Source organism: Lycorma delicatula, chromosome 9, assembly GCF_047948215.1.
Source record: "Lycorma delicatula isolate Av1 chromosome 9, ASM4794821v1, whole genome shotgun sequence".
Taxonomy (NCBI): Eukaryota; Metazoa; Arthropoda; class Insecta; order Hemiptera; family Fulgoridae; genus Lycorma; species Lycorma delicatula.
In genome coordinates this window covers 28,546,833-28,566,859 of record NC_134463.1, presented here as the reverse complement: position 1 = coordinate 28,566,859, position 20,027 = coordinate 28,546,833, and the positions used below count along the sequence as shown (strand labels likewise).

The window sequence follows — 20,027 nt, the reverse complement described above, 5'->3', positions numbered from 1 at the left end:
GATATTTGTTGGAATTAACATTTTTAATACTTGAAAAGTTTTTTAAATTGTTACAAGAAATTAGTATCTTTTTAAAATAATCAATTGAAAAACTGTGTGTGGCTGCTGAAATTCTTTATTGTATATAATATTTTAGAATGGTAACCAGAATACAATATGTGTAACTAATGTATTGTAATTGATAAGTTAATGACATAAGGGTAAAGCCTCTTTGTAATGCTATGTTGAATAATGATAAAGGTAATAGAGTGGTACAAGCTTAGTGACTTTCAAGGGAATGTGTAGGTAATCATATATCAAAATCACAGATTGGAACCTTGTAATTTCCACTTACTGAACATGTCAGTTTCAAGTATTTGGTGCAATTTAGTATCATCTGTCAACTAATCTACCTCATACATATATCTATATATACACTATTGATAATATGATGTGGACTTTCTTGTTTTATCTTGTTATGGGGTTATATGTATATTTTAAACTAAAATTCTTAATTGTGTAAACTTAAATTGTAAAAAGTTTTTATATCTTATGAAAGATGGAAGCACATAACTTTAGTACTAGAAAATATTTCTATCTGGTCTAATTAAAGATGTCCTAATTCAAATTTTTTTTATTTATCATTTTATTTTTCATTCATATTTTTAATATAATTAAAAAAATATATAATATTATTAAACATCAGTGTTTGCAGAAAAGCAACTTAAGAATATTTTAACATATATGAAATCAAGTGTGGGTTTGTTCTTCGTTGTGGATTTTCTGTTTAACTGATTGGTTTTGTTTCCTGATGATTTTACGTTTATCTTATCCTCTATCCACATAATTTACTATTGTTGAAGGCTATGTTTCAAGTTTCTTTTTATCTTCTTTTGTTGGTGCTATAACTCATTGTGAAAATGTCACACCAAGTTATCTACCCAGGATAATAAATAAAAATTATTAACAAAGAAGTAGAATTTAACAATGAAAATAAGACATAAAATTTCATGATGAGAATATTGGATGTCCTATTTAACCATTTTGACCAAGTGAATGCGAAAACTTATAAAAACAAACGATCTGTAAATACTGTTCGTGCTATGACTTAACAAACATTTCACAAATATGTAGAGTTATTTGTTGTTGTTATTTTTGTTTGTTTTTAATTGTTATTAGAGTATTGTAAACTGCAAGCTGACTTGTCCCGAAAAGCCCAGACATTGTACAATTTGACTTTTATATCTTCCTTTACCTCATGAAGAGATTTGATTTGTAAAGCATTAGGGGAAAAAAGTGTGATACTATCAGTTTTGAACTGACTGAATTTCCATGCAGTGGATTTTTACCCAAAAATAAAATAGAAATTTGTAAAACAAAAAGTGTTTAGAAAAGAATGGTGAATGATCTGTAGAAAAGTAAATTACATATATATATATATATATATATGTGCGTGTGTACACATACATGGAGTGTTTCTAAAATGGTGGACTGACTATACTTTTTCAGATACTGCTTGTAAACAAAAAATATCCTCAGGAAAAATGGCAATTTCTTCTTTGTTCTTCCCCTGTCTACCATTTTGTTATTTTTATATAAAAATGTATATCTCAAGTTCAGATGAACGAATAACATTAATATTTGGTAAGCGTCTTGTCTTGGTAATAAAGTTTTAAAATTAGCAAAAAATACCTTTGCAAATTACAAAATGAGGGGCCATGCTTATTTTTCAATCCGTTATATCTCCATAAATATTAGTTTTATCAAAATTTATGTTATTTACTAAATATTAAGCCTTTTTTTTTTAAACAAAATGTCTTTTATGTTTGAAAATCGGTTAACAAATAGTCAAGTTATGGTAGACAATTGATGTAATTACGTGTTTGTTTTTATGTCCTCTACTTTACATTCAATTTGATGAAATATTAATTGTTTTTATTTATTGTTAATTCTAGTATTATAAATTAGTATCAAATTAAGTAATAATTTTCTCACAATGATAGACCTAATAATTATGACACAAAATTCAATTTTCTTCCATAACTTAATTATTTGTTAACCAATGTTAACAAATAAAATTTAATTTTGTTCATAATAAGTGACTTAATATTTTAGTAAAAACATAAATTTTGATAAAACTAATATTTTAGGAGATATAACTGATTGAAAAATAAACATGGCCACCATTTTGTAATTTGCAAAGGTATTTAAATCCTGATTTTTTGCTAATTTTAAAACTTTATTACCAAGACGCTTACCAAATATTAATGGGATTCGTCCATCTAAACTTGAAATATAAATTATTGCATAAAAATAACAAAATGGAGGACAGGGGAGAACGAATAAGAAATTGCCATTTTTCCTAGGATATTTTTTGTTTAGTTTTACAAATAGAATCAGAAAAAATTTACGTAAAAACTTTCAGGACATGTTCTACTGGTGAAAATAATGTAAAGTTCATATAAACACATGTTTGGGAATGCTTTGTTTTCAAGTAATGACACACGAAAGATTTTATCCAGATTTCAGCTGTTCTAATAAAAAGAAACATTACTATAATTTTTGGGACTTAAATTAAGGAGTAAAGTTGGTTGTTTTGTTATGTAATTTTAGCTGGGAAATCGAATAAAACAGGTCCCAGAACTTCAACTCCAGTAGTTTTTTAGATATCTGATGTAAAATACAAAATTCAGTGTTGAGAAACAAATTTTTTTTTAGGTTTGTAGTATAATAGCTTTGTTAAATGATTAATTAATGTGGAAGATGTAGAAAAAAACTTAGAAAATTTGATTCTGAGAAAATAAATGTAAATGCAGCCAATAAGAAGTAAATAACTTTTAAACATTGGTTTTTTATTAAAGCAAAACAGGTGAAAGATAGATAGAAAATTGTTTTATTCTTTCTGAACCTAATAAACATTATTTTTAATATAGCAAAACAAAAAAATAAAATACATGAAATGATAAATGTTAACAAAATAACAAACCTCAGTTACAGTGATTTTTAGAAATCCCCTCCTTTACAATGTACACAGCACTCTGCCTGATGTAAAATATTTCTGGCAACTTTCTGAATCATCTCAGGATAGTTTTGTATAAATTCAGTAGCATTGGAAAACTGTTGTTGAAAAGCATTGTTATGGTTAACATGATTTTTTCCCTTTTTCCTGTTTAGCCTCTGGTAATTACTGTTCAGATAGAGGATGATATGTACGAGTGTAGTCTTGTATAGTTTCAGTTCGACCATTCCTGAGATATGTGGTTAATTGAAACCCAACCACCAAAGAACACCAGGATCCACGATCTAGTATTCAAATCCGTGTAAAAATAACCGACTTTACTAGGACATAAACACTGGAATTCTTGACTTCCAAATCAGCTGATTTGGGAAGATGCGTTCACCACTAGACCAACCCAGTGGGTTAATGGTTAACATGACTATATGAGCTAAATGTTGCCCTGCTTTACTGTAAACTTGTAGTATCTGAATAGAAAAATGCTAGCCTTGTTTGGATGATTGTAGTTTCAAAATTCTTCTACCTCCATAATCTTTTCTCCTACATTTTCACATTCAGTGGTCCATCTTTGTTATTTCTACTACATTTCATTACTTTTGTTTTGTTCTTGTTTATTTTCATGCGATAGTTCTTGCGTAGGACTTCATCTATGCCGTTCATTGTTTCTTCTAAATCCTTTTAACTCTCGGCTAGAATTACTATATCATCAGCAAATCGTAGCATCTTTATCTTTTCACCTTGTACTGTTACTCCGAATCTAAATTGTTCTTTAACATCATTAACTGCTAGTTCCATGTAAAGATTAAAAAGTAACAGAGATAGGGAACATCCTTGTCGGACTCCCTTTCTTATTACGGCTTCTTTCTTATGTTCTTCGATTATTACTGTTGCTGTTTGGTTCCTGTACATGTTAGTAATTGTTCTTCTATCTCTGTATTTGAACCCTAATTTTTTTAAAATGCTGAACATTTAATTCCAGTCTACGTTATCGAATGCCTTTTCTAGGTCTATAAACGCCAAGCATGTTGGTTTGTTTTTCTTTAATCTTCCTTCTACTATTAATCTGAGGCCTAAAATTGCTTCCCTTGTCCCTATTCTTTTTCTGAAACCAAATTGGTCTTCTCCTAACACTTCTTCCCCTCTCCTCTGAATTCTTCTGTATAGAATTCTAGTTAAGATTTTTGATGCATGATTAGTTAAACTAATTGTTCTGTATTCTTCACATTTATCTGCCCCTGCTTTCTTTGGTGTCATGACTATAACACTTTTTTTGAAGTCTGTTGGAACTTCCCCTTTTTCATAAATATTACACACCAGTTTGTATAATCTATCAATCGCTTCCTCACCTGCACTGCACAGTAATTCTACAGGTATTCTGTCTATTCCAGGAGCCTTTCTGCCACTTAAATCTTTTAATGCTCTCTTAAATTCAGATCTCAGTATTGTTTCTCCCATTTCATTCTCCTCAACTTCCTCTTCTTCCTCTATAACACCATTTTCTGATTCATTTCCTGTGTATAATTCTTCAATATATGCCACCCATCTATCCACTTTACCTTTTGTATTATATATTGGTATACCATCTTTGTTTAACACATTATTAGATTTTAATTTATGTACCCCAAAATTTTCCTTAACTTTTCTGTATGCTCCGTCTATTTTACCAATGTTCATTTATCTTTCCACTTCTGAACACTTTTCTTTAATCTACTCTTCTTTCGCCAGTTTGCACTTCCTGTTTATAGCATTTCTTAATTGCCGATAGTTCCTTTTACTTTCTTCATCACTAGCATTCTTATATTTTCTACGTTCATCCATCAGCTGCAATATATCGTCTGAAACCCAAGGTTTTCTACCAGTTCTCTTTATTCCACCTAAGGTGCTGCAAGGTATCAGTTTATCTGATACCTTGCAGTATCGCCTGGCTTTTTCCAAGTGTATATTCTTCTATTAGGATTTTTAAATTGGGTGTTGGCAATTACTAAATTATACTTTGTGCAAAACTCTATAAGTCGGTCCCCTCTTTCATTCCTTTTGCCCAGCCCGTATTCCCCCACTATATTTCCTTCCTTGCCTTTTCCAATGCTTGCATTCCAATCTCCAACTATTATTAAATTTTCATCTCCTTTTACGTGTTTAATTGCTTCATCAATCTCTTCGTATACACACTCTACCTCATCATCATCATGGGCGCTTGTAGGCATATAGACGTTAACAATCGTTTAACTTAAAATGTTTAAATTACATATACATATTTTTAAAAAATGAAAGTACATAAAATTTTATTTCATTAATAACTTGCGGTATTTTTTTATCGAATTATCTATCGTCAAATTTTTTTACAGAGGTTAATAATTATGAATAAATCAATTTAAAAAAAGGAGTTTTTGATTCGAACCGATGTACCTTCCCCTTCTAAGATCCAAATATTTCATTAATTAAAATTTCATTCGGTTATAACTCTCGAACCAATTAAAATAAGTACCACTTATGATATATCGTTGAAAAGCTCGCAATAAGGGCTTATTTGTGCAGTTAAGAATAAGTCCAAAATCCAAATTTTTTTGAATTATGCACTTTTTTAGACAGTTTTTTTTTGGTTCAGTCGATTGCAATCAAAAAGGGAGGTGCAGAATGAGATGTTAAAACAGTCTTAAATACAAAACTTCAACATCGTACGGCTAATCGTCTTTGAAATACGTATGTACGTACAGACGTCACGCCGAAACTAGTCAAAATGGATTCATGGATGGTCAAAATTGATGTTTCCGTTGAAATCTGAAAACCGAAATTTTTCGCGATCACAATACTTTTTTTTTACTTCGTACAAGGAAGTAAAATTTAAAGGTACTTGTGGATTAACCATTACGCATTTATTTTATTTAATTTTCTCATTATTATGTATTTTTTTTTTTTATCTAACGCTAATCCTAAAAATAATTTGAAGTTATTTTATATAAAATATATAATCATTTTGTACCGAATCATTCATGTGGGAGTCTCAGAAAAGGGATATTCCTTTCATATTTCTCCAAACAGTGCATTTTTTGGAAATTTTTGCCGAAACATGAATTCAGCCCGGTAGGATTACAAGCGGTGTCGAGCAGTACCTCGGTGTTTTTTTCTTCCTCCACTTAACTGATCTTCACATTCTTTCGATATGCTGGTCTCCGGGTCGATGAAATTGTAACGACGGTTAACTTGTCAGGCGGCTGGTATGTAATCAGCCGCCACCAATTTATCGCTCTGAAAACCACGCCAACATTCTCATATGACGATCAATCCCACTTAAACTATTTCTTTAATAATTCCCAACAGCGTTAATTTTTTTTTTTTTCATTCTGTTTACGATAACTTTAATAATTCGAGATTTATCCTATTCCCCCTCCCGTGCAATTTCCTTTGTGTTTAGCTCTACGGAATATTTTTTTGATGTTGTCGTTTTTTTTCCAAGCGTTAAGATATTTTATACTGGATAGTTATTAAAAAAAAATGTTCACTGGCATAAATTAATTAAAGGAGTCAGTTTTCAAAGCCTAGAAAGCGTATAGAAATAGTTGTGGGTTGAAGGGGTGCCTGAAATAAAGGGTTGTTGACGCTTCTAATAAAAGAGTGAAGGGATAGTGTTCCGCTACGTCGTAGTTAGTAAGAAGTCGTTTACCGGTCCAACAATCCATCCCCATCCTTCCAGTCAGCTGAGCTTGCTAAACTTCTAAAAGTTTTTTTTTCGACGTAGTAATTAATGCAAACTGTTTTATTTCATTTTCCATTTAGGAAAATGAAATACAAGCATCACTCCCACCGCGCACTTCTCCCACCATAGCTACAGCCCCACCATTCTCAGGCTTCTATAAAATAGCGTGCACGATAGTGAACTAGCGATTCATCGTCGACCATCACCTGAAGAAGAAGAAGTTCCCTGCCGGCTCAGCGTGGGACCTCCCGGCGGATACCAACATCCCCGCCGGAGCAGTAGGTCTGGCCGACCCACCGAGGGAGATGCTGGACGCGGACGCTACCTTACCGCTCTAGCTCGCCGGGCTTAGCAGCAGGAGACGGCCCAGTGGGGGAACGCTCGGGGAGAACCACCTCGGCCGCGCCGGCGAAGGACGACCGACGCCGACCCGACACTGCGGGACTCTAAGGACGACCGACGCCGACCCGACACTGCGGGACTCTGAGGGCCACCACTGCCACGCTGTAGTGGGGACCCAACTGCCGCTGAGGGAAGGCCCGGTCGGACTTTAATGGACGAGCCGCAATTCCTCAACCTCGCGGAGACCAGCTTCCGGACCCAACAGCTCTTCTCAGAGCAAACGCAAAAAACGGCCCTTTTCAGGGCCACCACAAGGTTATGAAATACGAATCGTCGAAGCCATTCAACGACAAATACGCATCTTTCAGGCCCATAATGAGGTTAGTAAGTGCTACGTGCCGTCAAAGCCACTCGGCAGCGATAATATATATATTTCTCTTTCTTGTGGACACAATAACTACCGTAATTCTTCGCTAATCACTTTCAAACTGTTCCTAAAAAATAACTCGTTTCAAAATCTCGGTCGAGTTCGTTAACAGTCAAAATAGGACCACGGGGTTGGAAATGGGGGGGGGGGCTTTTTCGAAAAAAACGAACTATAATTCTCTTATTAAGAAAAATATCGAATTCGTTTATTGTTTAAAGTTCTTACTCTTCTTTGGATAAAACTTATGTAAGTAAATTTCATTTATATCACCAACCATTGGCCCAAGGGGTTGAAAAAATGAGGTTTCGAAGAAAAAAAAATCCGTAATAGGTACAGTATCGAAACTGTTTAAAATGGTAGTTAGTCCTTTAAACATTATCTAAAACGTTTGTCCGAAACAATTTTTGATATGACCAACCCTTACGGCAAGGGATGACCAAAATGTTGCTTGAATTGTAAGAAGATGGGGCTTGTCGAACGCTAAACATGTGAAACTTTTCACATGCAACAATTGTTGTATTGAGTAAATTTGAAGTTTTTCTTAACGTTTAGGTTAAAATCTTTATCCCCTACTTAGCATCGGTGAAATCTACCTCCGCCTTCCGCGTGGTAGATCTATTCCGATTCCGGCCTGGTAGGGATCTTTTTATTTTACGTTTCACTTTTTTTCTTACTTAAAACAGTTGTACGGTTTGCAGAATATTTCCTTAAATAAAGACATTCTTTTTAATCAACATTAAAAATTAAACGCTTGAAAAATTTATCATAAAATTTTTTACTTACGGATATTACGTAGCTTAGTGTATAAAAACGTACAACGTTAGGTTAGTGTGTACAACGTAGCTTAGTGTATATTTAAACATTTATTAAAAACAAATAAAAATACATAAAATATACTTATAAATATGATTTTAAGAATTATTCTTACTATTTATTTATTATTAATACGTAAAACTAGTGATGTATTCTCATTGATAAACAAAAACCTACTGTGCTTTATGGGAAAGATTATTGCAGTAAACAAACATGAGCAATTTGCAGCAGATATGATGACGTCATCATCATTATTTGTGACGCCTTCATGTGTAAGCATATAATTAATATCTCCTTATCGATCTATGCATTGATTTTGTTAACTATCATGTTAGCTGAGACATAATATAATCCTGTGATAATTAGTGTTACTAAGAATATAGTCAAGGACTATAGTATAAGCTAAGGTTATACGGTTAAAGAAAACCGTGCACAAAGAAAGGAGATAGTAGGACGGGTTCCACTGAGGTAACAACGAGAAATATGCGACTTACGATTAACAATAAAAGTACGTAATACTTAGTCCCATACGCTTTCGTCGACAGTTGTAGTACCACCGTCATTGCGGTGATGTAACAGTTTTCTTACAAACTTTGACCAAACAGGATGTCTTTACAGATTATTGAGGCGGCAGTGCATATAATTAGTGAAAACCGGAACGGCAAGAATAGCCACGAGATTTATGTATCTTCCTACTAATCGCAGTAAATGGATCCCTTGCTGCTGTTTCATTCTTTTTATCAGCGGGTAATTATTTGTTTATTGGCGGGGTTATATTTACTTTGTTTTATCTATGGATGGAATTATTTGCTGCGTTCCGATCATTTAGCCAGGAAGAAATTATTTGACCGGCCTGGGAGACTAGCCGCTCATACGCGACTAATCTTCCAAGAGCATGCGCATGCGGCCAAGTATTACGTACTTTTCTTGATAATCGTAAGTCGTATATTTCTCATTGTTACCTCAGCGGAAACCCATTCTAATATCTCATTTCTTTGTACACTTTGTTTCTTTAACCATATAACCTTCTATCGGCGTGATTCTCCTTCATTTCGTCCCCTGAAGTCCTTTCGGTGCTAAAGCCTTCCGGCCTAGCAGGAATGCGCATTTTGGAGGCCGTAGTGTTTGGGGGATGCAATGCACTCTCCTCTTTCCGAAGGGAATGTGCTCGTGGTGACATAATTGTATGATTTAGCAAGGATGGTGAGTGGTCGGTGAGACAAAGTCAGGAAACTTTCTTCACTTGGGATGTCGTCATTACTGCATCTCGGCTGGATTCATGTCGGGTCGGATTCCAGTTCGATCATCGTTGTTATTTAATCTTTTCTTCTTTTGCCTGCATTTTCGTAAAGCTGCAAATCGTCCTAGAAGTAAAGTACCAAAGTGGTAGAGATGAGAACTATTTACTGGATCGAAGAAAACTTGAAGTGAGTTTTTTTATAAAATTGTTTGATAATCAAAAAAGCTCATTTATAATGTTTAAGTTTAAAAAGGTTTAAATAAGTTAGGGAAATTTTGAGTTTTAATTTGTGAACGTTGGGCCAATTACAACAAAAATTATAGCGAAGGAAAATAAAACTTGTTAGCCCTAGAATTTGAGCAAGTGGTGATAGTTTTGTCTTCACTGAAAAACCTGTTTCGAGTTTCTGCACTTAACATAACACATCGTCTCAGACGTTTGCAAAGTTCTGGTAACTGTATCGAAAAATTATGCACAGTGTAGTAATGCTGAAGTTTTAATCTTTATTATTAGATTTCCACGTGTGATGGAAATATTTAGTAGCTGATCAAGAGACCAAAGTTTTAATGTAAGAAACACAGTTTTTCGTAACCCTCTTTCAATCTCGGTGAAAATAAGTTCTCAAACTTTTTATTTTTTTTTTGACGACTCGTACTTTGAGGCATCTCAAAGGATCGAATTTTCTTTATAGACAATTAATAAAGAGTTCCGTAATAAGGGTCAATCATGATAAACTATATATTCTGCAGGTTTTTCAGTCTTCCATAAAATTATCGCACACAAATTTTGACTCCGAACAACCACATTACTAAGGCCTGGTCAACCGTGTTCATCGAGCAAATGTTTTTAACCATGCTGTCACGTTTTCGTTTGACAAGAGGCAACAAGTCACATTTTGCATGTTGTACGGTATTACCCCGCACATGAAAAACAAATGTATCATTGACTTACTGTCCAAATATTGCTTAAGATGGAAAGGGGGAAACGTGGTTTTACTTTATTTATAGTAATATTACACTATGGTTCGGTTAAGGAGAAAAAAATAACTGAATTATTATAATCTTTCAGGTAAATAAAATAGTTTTAATTTCCTAATCATTTGGCACGTTAATATTAATATAATTTATATAAATTAAAGTTTCCATTAACGAACAATTTTCAGTATATATGTCCTATAATTCGGAGTTACCACTCCCATCATCAGGGATTCCGTAGAAGATGAAATTAAAAACTAATACACGCAACTTCTCCATATATAAAATTATATCATTTATAATTATACATAGTAAGTGGTGACTCGAAAGTACTAGGATATATATATTGAAATTGTTGGTAATTTGAAACTTTAATTTATACAAATAAAATAGTTACTTAAATTAACTTATACAAACAAAATTGAAGGCTGTTTTCCTATATTCCAAGAGACTCCTATTAGCTTCTTTACTTCAAGACAATACTAGTAATTATGTTGCTTTAAATATAAATTCTTCATATACTCAAATGTAATTCTTTCTATTCAACACATTTCTTGTTTAAATGAGTTTTTTTTAAAAATAAATTAAAAGAAAAACTCGGGCTTTAGTTTGGTATGTGATATTTTTTTAATAAAATTTATAACGATTTAAATTACAGATTCATAAATTTTTTTATTTTGTTTTATTGTATCATTTTTCTTATTAAAGTAATCGGGTACAGTAAAAATGTTTGTAATCATTTACTTACATGTTCGTAAAATTTATAAATTGTTATTCTTCAGTAAAAATATCAAAGTGTTTTTATTTTCTTTTAAAAGAAAAAAAAAAATCTTTTTTTTGTTAATAATAAATAACGTTAGGTGATGTGTGTGTGCATGTATGTTGACTTTGAAATCCTCTGAACTAAGAAAACATGATTCTTAACAAACGTAAGGGTATAATTTCAAAGAAGAGAAAACATGCTGTTTTATTAGTAAAAGTGTGATATATATATATATGTTCCTTTGATTTGAGTGTACGACCTTTGTGTCGTCATGACTATAACCGTTCAGTGAAATAACGAGATAGAAAAACATAAAGTCGACATAAATAAATTTGAAATTTTTATATTTATTTTTCCTGTTTTTATATACGTCTACTTTGTATACAAAGTATAAAAAAAGTATTTTTAAAAGAAAATAAAAAGAAATAATATATATCTTTCATTCAGTTACGTATTATTTTTCAGAATTTTCTGAAATTATCTTTTACAAATATCTTTTTCCAACGTTTCATGGAATTCCTGTAAATTGAAATTAGATTATTCGTAAATTTTAAATTAAATTTTTGTTATTTATCTTTAACTAGTTTAGAAACTAATTGTGTTTTTTTTTTATTTCAAGAACGGAGTGTACTGTCTTAAAATACTGTATGTCAAAATATATTTCGGTCTTTGATTTTGTCCAGTTTCAGGTCGACTGATCCTGAGACATCATTAACTGAGCCATGTGACCGACCTAAGTAGATTATGGGGTTATTAAATTTAATTTAAAAGTAAATATATCTTTTTTAATGGTTTTGAACTGGAATCTAATAGCACCACAGAATCGTTCTGATAATGTTAACATCTCATCCAACGAATGGGTTTTCAGGTATTCTCCAAAAGATTAAATAACTTAAGATTTTGATAACGCTTTAATTCTTCATGTGTAAACTTGTTAAAAAAATACTTACGAGGGCTATTCAGAAAGTAAGGAACGTTTTGAAATTTTAAAAAACTAAGTACAAGAAAAACATTTTATTATATACATGTGAAAGAGGGACTAAAATACTACTTTTCAACATAATCACCATACAAATTCAGGCACTTATCATAGCGGTGGACAATCTTTGAAATTCCTGTGTCATAGAATTCTGCCGCCTGTGATCTCAACCGCTCAGTGACGCATTCATACCACAAAATTTGTGGTAGCCTAGCTTCTGTGAAACAATTTCAAACAATAAAGTCCGTGAAACTTGTGGGAAACATAAAGAAAGCTCAGTTATTGTGAAACGGCGGTTTTCACGAATCTTTTCGTCAACTTTGGAGACCAGATCGTCAGTCACAATGTTCGGACGTCCACTCTTCTCTTTATCGTGAACGTTTGTTCGGCCATTTTTAAACTGAATGCACCACTTCCTGACAGAACTTTCACTCATTACGTTGTTCCCGTACACTTCACACAGTTCCCGATGAATTTCTATTGGTTTTAAGTTTTTTGCCGACAAAAAACGAATCGCAGACCGCACCTCACAACTGGCGGAATTTTCGATTGCAGCACGCATTTCAAATTTGTATATAAAACACGAGCAGTGCGGAGATTTTCCCGTTGTCACGGCTGGACGCTGACTGAGATGCCGAGCACGAGCACACCAATATATACGCGATTGGCGTGCGCCTGGCGGCGTAAGGTGGAAACGTTCCTTACTTTCTGAATAGCCCTCGTATAATGCGGCATAAAAAACTTAAATTACTTATAATTAAATTTAAAAAAAACAAAAAACAAGAGTTTACCTGGAGGCTTTTGTCAAGTTCCTCATTTGCTTAAAAGTATTGTTAGAAGAAGCTTAAATTACCCTGTAAATTATTAAGGCCATTTTTGAAGATAATTTCTGTTTTTGATCAGATATTTGATCGCTCTACGGTAGCATTTTTCAAATAATTATTACGTATAATTGGATACCAATAAGGATCGTTTAAATTTTGAGTTGATACAAGTCGATCAGAGCCCAATCTAAATTTTTGTTGGATGATCTTAATTAATATATGAAGTTTTTATTTTTAAATCGCCGTCGAATGATAAAGGATTATCTCGAACTCTCATATTTTATTGAATCATTAAAAAACGTGTGATGTTTCGGTACCATTTTTAATTATTCTTCTCTTTTAGCCAACAGTTTGAATTTATCTTTTGAATCAAACTGCATATTCACAGTTCAATGATGGTAATTTTAACTACCTTTAAAGGAAGCTGGAATTCCTATCTCTTACAATGCTAATGTCAGAAACATTTTTTCTAAAACTAGTGGATCAATCACACTGAATTTTTTTGTGTAATATCATTGAAGTTGCGCGCGCGCGCGCGCGCACACACACACACACACACACACACACACACACACACAGAGAGAGAGAGAGAGAGAGAGAGAGAGAGAGAGAGAGAGAGAGAGAGAGAGAGAGAGAGAGTGAGAGAGCTGTTCAATATTATTCATCACTATAGGAAATAAAACGTTTTTAGTACTGTTCTTTCAATTTCTTCAGAAAATTATAGTTATAACAAAATTATACACAGAATTACTTTTTCAAATAATATATACTCGGGATAAACTCATAGTGAGCCTGAATATTGTGTAAAATTTTCATAAAATTTGATTCAGTGGTTGCTGAAAAAATGCTCCTTATATCCTAAATAATTACATTTTCAGAAAACAGGGCAAACAACACACACACACAGTTGGGCTATAAACACAAACTAACAGAAATGGAACGGCAAAACATTTTTAAATTTTTTACACATGTAAAAATCGAATGAACTAGGAACACTTGTTACCAGCACACTAGACTAAAAATATAGTATACTGAAAAAAAGTATTTATTTTATTACATAAAAACAGTTGCTAAAATATGTTTTTCGCGACCGTAAAAAAATTTCTGCGTCGTATTTCAAAACATGTTTTTTGCATGAAATATATTTCACAATAATGTAATTTATATATCGATCTAATCGGGAAAATTTCTAGTTTAATAAATTACAAAATAACCAAAAATATTTTATTTTTTTTGCTCAATAACAATTATATTTACAATCGGCTCTCCTACGGAGCCATAAGTAAGTTTCCTGACAAAAACGGGTGATAAGGAGGTCCTTAAGGAACCCCAAAAATAAGTAATACACGATAAATAGTTGCAAGTAAACTTAAAGTCCAATATGAAATTTCAAGCTCATTCATAAATCACAAACCATTAATTTCCAAAAAACAGTTTAAAACAGTTTACCATATAGTCCAAAAAACAAACATTAATAACAATTAAAAAAAAATAAAAAGAAAGAAGCAACAAGAAATTAGATACGACACCACTAAACTTGACGGTGTTAGATTCCAAACCGTTACGCAGACCCTAAGTCGAGTACATGGGCACTTCTCAACCGTCGGACGTCTCTGCTGTTATCGAGTAGATTAATTGCAAAGCGGTGAACATGATTCTGAAACCTCTGCAGGTATTTGATATTGCGCTGTGGTGCAATCTCTCACGAACCGACGGGAGCTCCAGATAATCTTGAATCTCATCATTCCGCGTGAACCACGGCGCTTCGGCAATTATTCTGGATTCGTATAATTTCCACATTACTAGTACGAGCCGTTCCCTACAATTCTACACCATACGTCCAGATCGGACGCAGGATAGCCTTTTAAATTAAGACCTTGTTGGATAACGTAAGGCCTGAGTTCCTCTGTAACAGCCAATGAAGTTCCCTACACCTTGCGTTCAGCTGTTTTCATTCTGACTTTCAGATCAAACCAAAAATATAAAAAAAAAAATTTTTTTTAGTCTTTCGTTTCCCTTAAAAATATTTTTTACCCTATTGTAAGCATTAATCATAGGGCGACAAATATTTTAGTACCACCTTTAGTAGTCATATTTATCTTTTTTTTGATAATTACGTAACAGTCACATTATTTTCTAACTATATTTTTCAAGTTTATCTCGAAAAATTTTAATTTACACCTCCTTTGATACGGCTTCACTAATTAAATTTTTTACTTATATTTCTCTGTTTATATTTAATTCGAAAACTATGCGATTCATTTAATTAATTCTACAAAAATATTTTCAAAGAGCCTTTAGTTTTCTATTCTTTACTTAGTAGAAACGAAGATTTAACGTATCTATATTGATTCGCTTACGAGTAAAGTATTTGTAGTGTTAAAAGAAATCTTAAAAATACAAATAGGATTTTTTTAAAATAAAATCTATTTAACAAGAATTAAAAGAAAATTATGATACGAATAATAAATAATTAATTTTTTCTTATGTGTACGTGTAAGTATATATCTCTTTAAATCATTACATCTATTTATATTGGATTATATTTCGTTAGTCTACATATTTTTTTCTTTGTCTAGATGAATGTAGCGTACTTGTTCATACATTATGCATAACAAGAGCTTAGAATAAAACCAAGCTACTGAATACAAATGTCAAATCTAAATCGTACCAACCCTATCTTTACGTAAAGCAATACCACAAGAATATTTAATAGAAAATATAGTCCATATCTCATCAACGATAATAAATTGAGTAATTCAAAATATTAAAAATAAAATATAAAATAAAAATTTAATCGTAGATATTTATTTATTTTTTAATAATCAAATTAATTGTGTTTGTTTTATTTGAAAATTATGAATTACATAAACATTTTAATAACAAAATATGAATTTTACGTGGTATTTTTTTTAAAACTTAAATTTTTTTTTGGAGCGTGAGGTGGAAGGACTTTTGACGGTAGGATAGGTTGTAAAGTCTTATTATAACTAATGCTACAATACTGCGTAAAAGGAAAGATAAAAACATGTTTAAAGATAGTATCTCATAACTGCAAATTGATATGAATTTGATACTCGGCTCGTTTTAAAGTCTTATATAAATAACCTTATTCAGAAAGGTCGGTTATTTCTCAGATTAATATTATATAGCACTTCTTTTCATATTTTTAGCACTTCTTTTCTATATATAAGCACTTTATATATAGAGCGTTCGGAAAATTGCTGTGCACTGGAATAATGGAAGTGTAATGACGAAAATTTCTTAATTATTTCATTATTTTATAGAAACGGATATTACAATAGCTGGAATAATTTATAAAAAGTGTTAAAAACGACCTTCTCCAACATCAATACAACATTGCACACATCTCAATTTGTTTTGAAACCAGCTGATATACTGAAATATCTTTGTACGTATGTCGTTATTGTGCTTTTTAGTTCGTCAATCGTGCGTGGTCTGTTGCGATATACTGCTTGTTTCGCTGCCTCATAGAAGTTAATCTGGAGAAGTCAGATCGGGCGATCGTGCAGGCCGTTCGTAATGATTCGTTCACCAAAGACATTTCGTTAAAAGTCATTGATCTGTTAGCTGTGTGCGCTGTGGCGGCATCTTGTTGGAACCAACCGTGATTGATTTCCGCTTCTGTTCACTGACTACTGAAGTTGTAAAACAGCACAGTAACGATCACTGTTAACTGAAATTTCAAAAAAGATTAGCCCCATAATGCGCGTTCTACACATACCGAACCAGTTTCCAATTTTCGCTTTGTGTAAAGGTTGTTCGTGTAATTCATGGGGATTAGTTGTCGACCGCAGTCGTATATTTTATGAATTAATATATCCTCCCAGATGTAACCACGCTTTATCTGTAAAAAAAAACATAATGTCGAGGATCTACGGAATTTTGGTCAATAAAACGTTTAAACCATCGACAATAATTTAGTCTTTTGGCATAAACTGTAGGTTTCAGTTCCTGAACACACGTTACTTTGTAGGGGAAAAGTTTCACTTCTTTTCTTACAGCTTTATGTACGGTAGCAAATCCGATACCTTGTTGCTGTGGTAACTTACACATTGACTTTGATGGACTTTCAGCCATATTATCTGAAATATCAAGAAGCTCCTGTTCGTTTAATTTAGGTGGTCTTCCACCGAAAAAAAAATTGGAGAAAAGACCGAGTCCCGGCGGAACGGCATAGCCCCCTGGTCCGGTTACCCCCCTCTGAAGTTAGAGGCAGGCAGGCAAATTAAAATAAGAAGATCCAGAACCGGCGGGCCAACCTGCTATGCCGGACCTATTGCTGTCAGGCGGGGAAGCCCGTTAGAGACGCAAGGACACGCCCCTGGACTGAGTCATGCTTGACTGCAGATCCGGTCCAGGAGTGTAGGGAAAAAAAGAAAAAACAAAGGTGGTCTTCCACTTCGATCAGAGTTTTCAACAGAGCCTTTTGCTCGAGATTTCTCGATATAAAACATTGCGGTGAGGAGCAGGAGGAGTATTTGGAAACTTTTCAGAAAATCTGTGCTTCAATAAATCAGATACTTGTCATATTCGTATTCAACGAGAAAAATGCGTTCCTCTACCGAAAAAAACCATTACGTTTCTCGCTATTATTGATTCCGATAAACGAAATGAAGCACGTTCAATCACAACTAAACAACTGACGTCTTCGTTTATTAATCAATGCGCAACGCCCAACTAACCCACAGGACAACCAACCTAACTGTGAAAGAACAGAATGCACCACGTAATTGTAAAGCATACTGAACAGCGACTTTTCAAACGCTCAGTATAAAAGAATTAAAAGAAGAAAGTAACATCAGATAGATATATCTTTGCTGTGCCGTCCTCCGTGGCGCTAATGATAGCGTCTCGGCCTTTCATCCTTCGGATGAAAGCCGAAACCATCACCCGCCACGCTTCGCTGTGGCACATTTTGGTTGCATGGATGAGAAATGAGAAACAAAACAAAGCATACGTTTCATAGAAGTTTAATTTTGCAATACTTGTGGATATACAATATTTTTTGTTTTTCCAGTGTCTGCGTAGATATAAAGGCTATCTGGTTTGCCGACTCGGGAACACGCACATACAGCTGTCCATGTGAGAAGCAATCCGCATCTAAATCTAAACCGCACAATTCTAAAGATTGACCTTGAGGTTTATTGATTTTGATTGCAAATGCCAATCGAATTGGGAATTGCAATCTTTTAAATTTAAATGGTGTATCGGTCGGGATCATGGGTATTCGAGGAATGAGAACATCTTCATCTTTGAAAGGCCCCGTTAAATCCTTGCTTCCACTACGTTATTCATCAATTTCTTAACTGCAAGTCGCGTGCCGTTTCAGAGTTTTGGCTGATTAATATTCCGCAACAGGATAATTGGCACACCTATTTTCAATTTTAATATGTGTGGTGGCATCCCTGGCAGATCAAGTGAGTTTAAAAATTCCGTTGGATAATTAACTACTTCATCTGCTTCCACAACGGTGTCTATCGACTTATATGTAATTTCCTCACTTTGAATGCTGGATTGAAAAACATTATTAAGTTGATAGACATCTTTATTCTTTGCGGCAAGGATAGCTCGTTCACTGAGCCGATCGTGATTTCTATGATTAATTTGAATATCAGGAAATACTTTTCGATCAGTTCTTCTTTCGATGTTACTAAATTACAAAAATTATCAGGAAATGATATTCGTCTAGACGTCTCATCGACTGGCAGCTGTCCGTTTCCAATGTCCAGTAACTGTCGTGAGAACACCTCAGCTGATGGATCATTCTGCAACTGGACACGCATATTTGTAGTCATCTGCAATGTACGTACGTGTCGCCACAGTGTTGAATATTTCAGGCAAGCATTTATTTCGTCTGCTGGTGTCGATCGAGAAATTACAGGCAATGTTTGCCTAAAATCTCCTGCGAGCAATAGCAAAGCATTCCCGAATGGTTGAACGTTTCCACGCAAATCTCGTAACAAGAGCTTTAAACGATTTTTTATGTGCCATCGTGCAGTCATCCCAAACAATGAGTTTACATTTTTGTAATACTTTTCCCATACAGGATGCTTTGGAAATATTGCACGTGGGAGTCTCGATGATTTGCATGTTTAATGGCAACTTCAGAGCTGAATGCGCAGTCCTTCCACCTGGTAACAATGTCGTAGCTATTCCAGACGAAGCAAGAGCTAAGGCTATGTCATTTTTTGATCGAACCGTTGTAGAATCAATCTAATGAGGAATGTTTTCCCAGTTCCTCCTGGCGCATCCAAGAAGACGGGTCCCCCCAACTCCGTCATTTATCATTTGCATTATGCGATCATAAATGCCTTTCTGTTCACGCGTTAATTTGGGAATGTTTGATTGGACATATGACTGAAGATCACCAATGTTGTAACTCTGTTCACGGCGTAAATCCACATCAAATGAAGCAATCGCAGCTCGGGTGGGTGCTGGCATTCCCAATTGACTAAGAACGTTATTTGCATTAGCTAAATACTTGTCTTCAATATTTATCAATGCTTCGTTGTAAATGGTTTCTGTAAATTCAGACAAAAGTGAATATTTAACCTAACAAAGGATTTTTTTTTTTTTTTGTTTGCATATTCTTAAGTCTATCTGGGCTATAAGAAAGTTGGGTGTTTTAATTTATTTACTGTAAGTCACCCTTCTTGGTGGCTTTTCTTTTTGTTTTGGTTTTTTTAAAATAAAATACAGATGTTTTAGCTGTTAAATATAATTTAAAGAAATTTGTTACTTAATCAGTTATGATTTTGTTTACATTGGCAACGGCCAAACGGGCTCTTTGTGATTGGTCGTTGTGTTTGACAGTGGCCATCTTACATTGATCTGATTGGTTTTCCTTTGTTTACATTTCCATCTGATTTATTAACCTCTTATTTATTAAAAAACTGTACAAATTAAAAATAAATAGATAGATTTATTAAAAATAGATGAAAACAATCTTTGA

At 33.5% G+C, this 20,027-nt stretch overlaps 1 pseudogene; it reads left to right on the top strand.

Moving 5' to 3' along the window:
* The window catches only part of LOC142329867 (putative aminopeptidase NPEPL1), a 292,983-nt pseudogene that overhangs the window by 191,884 nt on the left and 81,072 nt on the right, over positions 1-20,027 (top strand).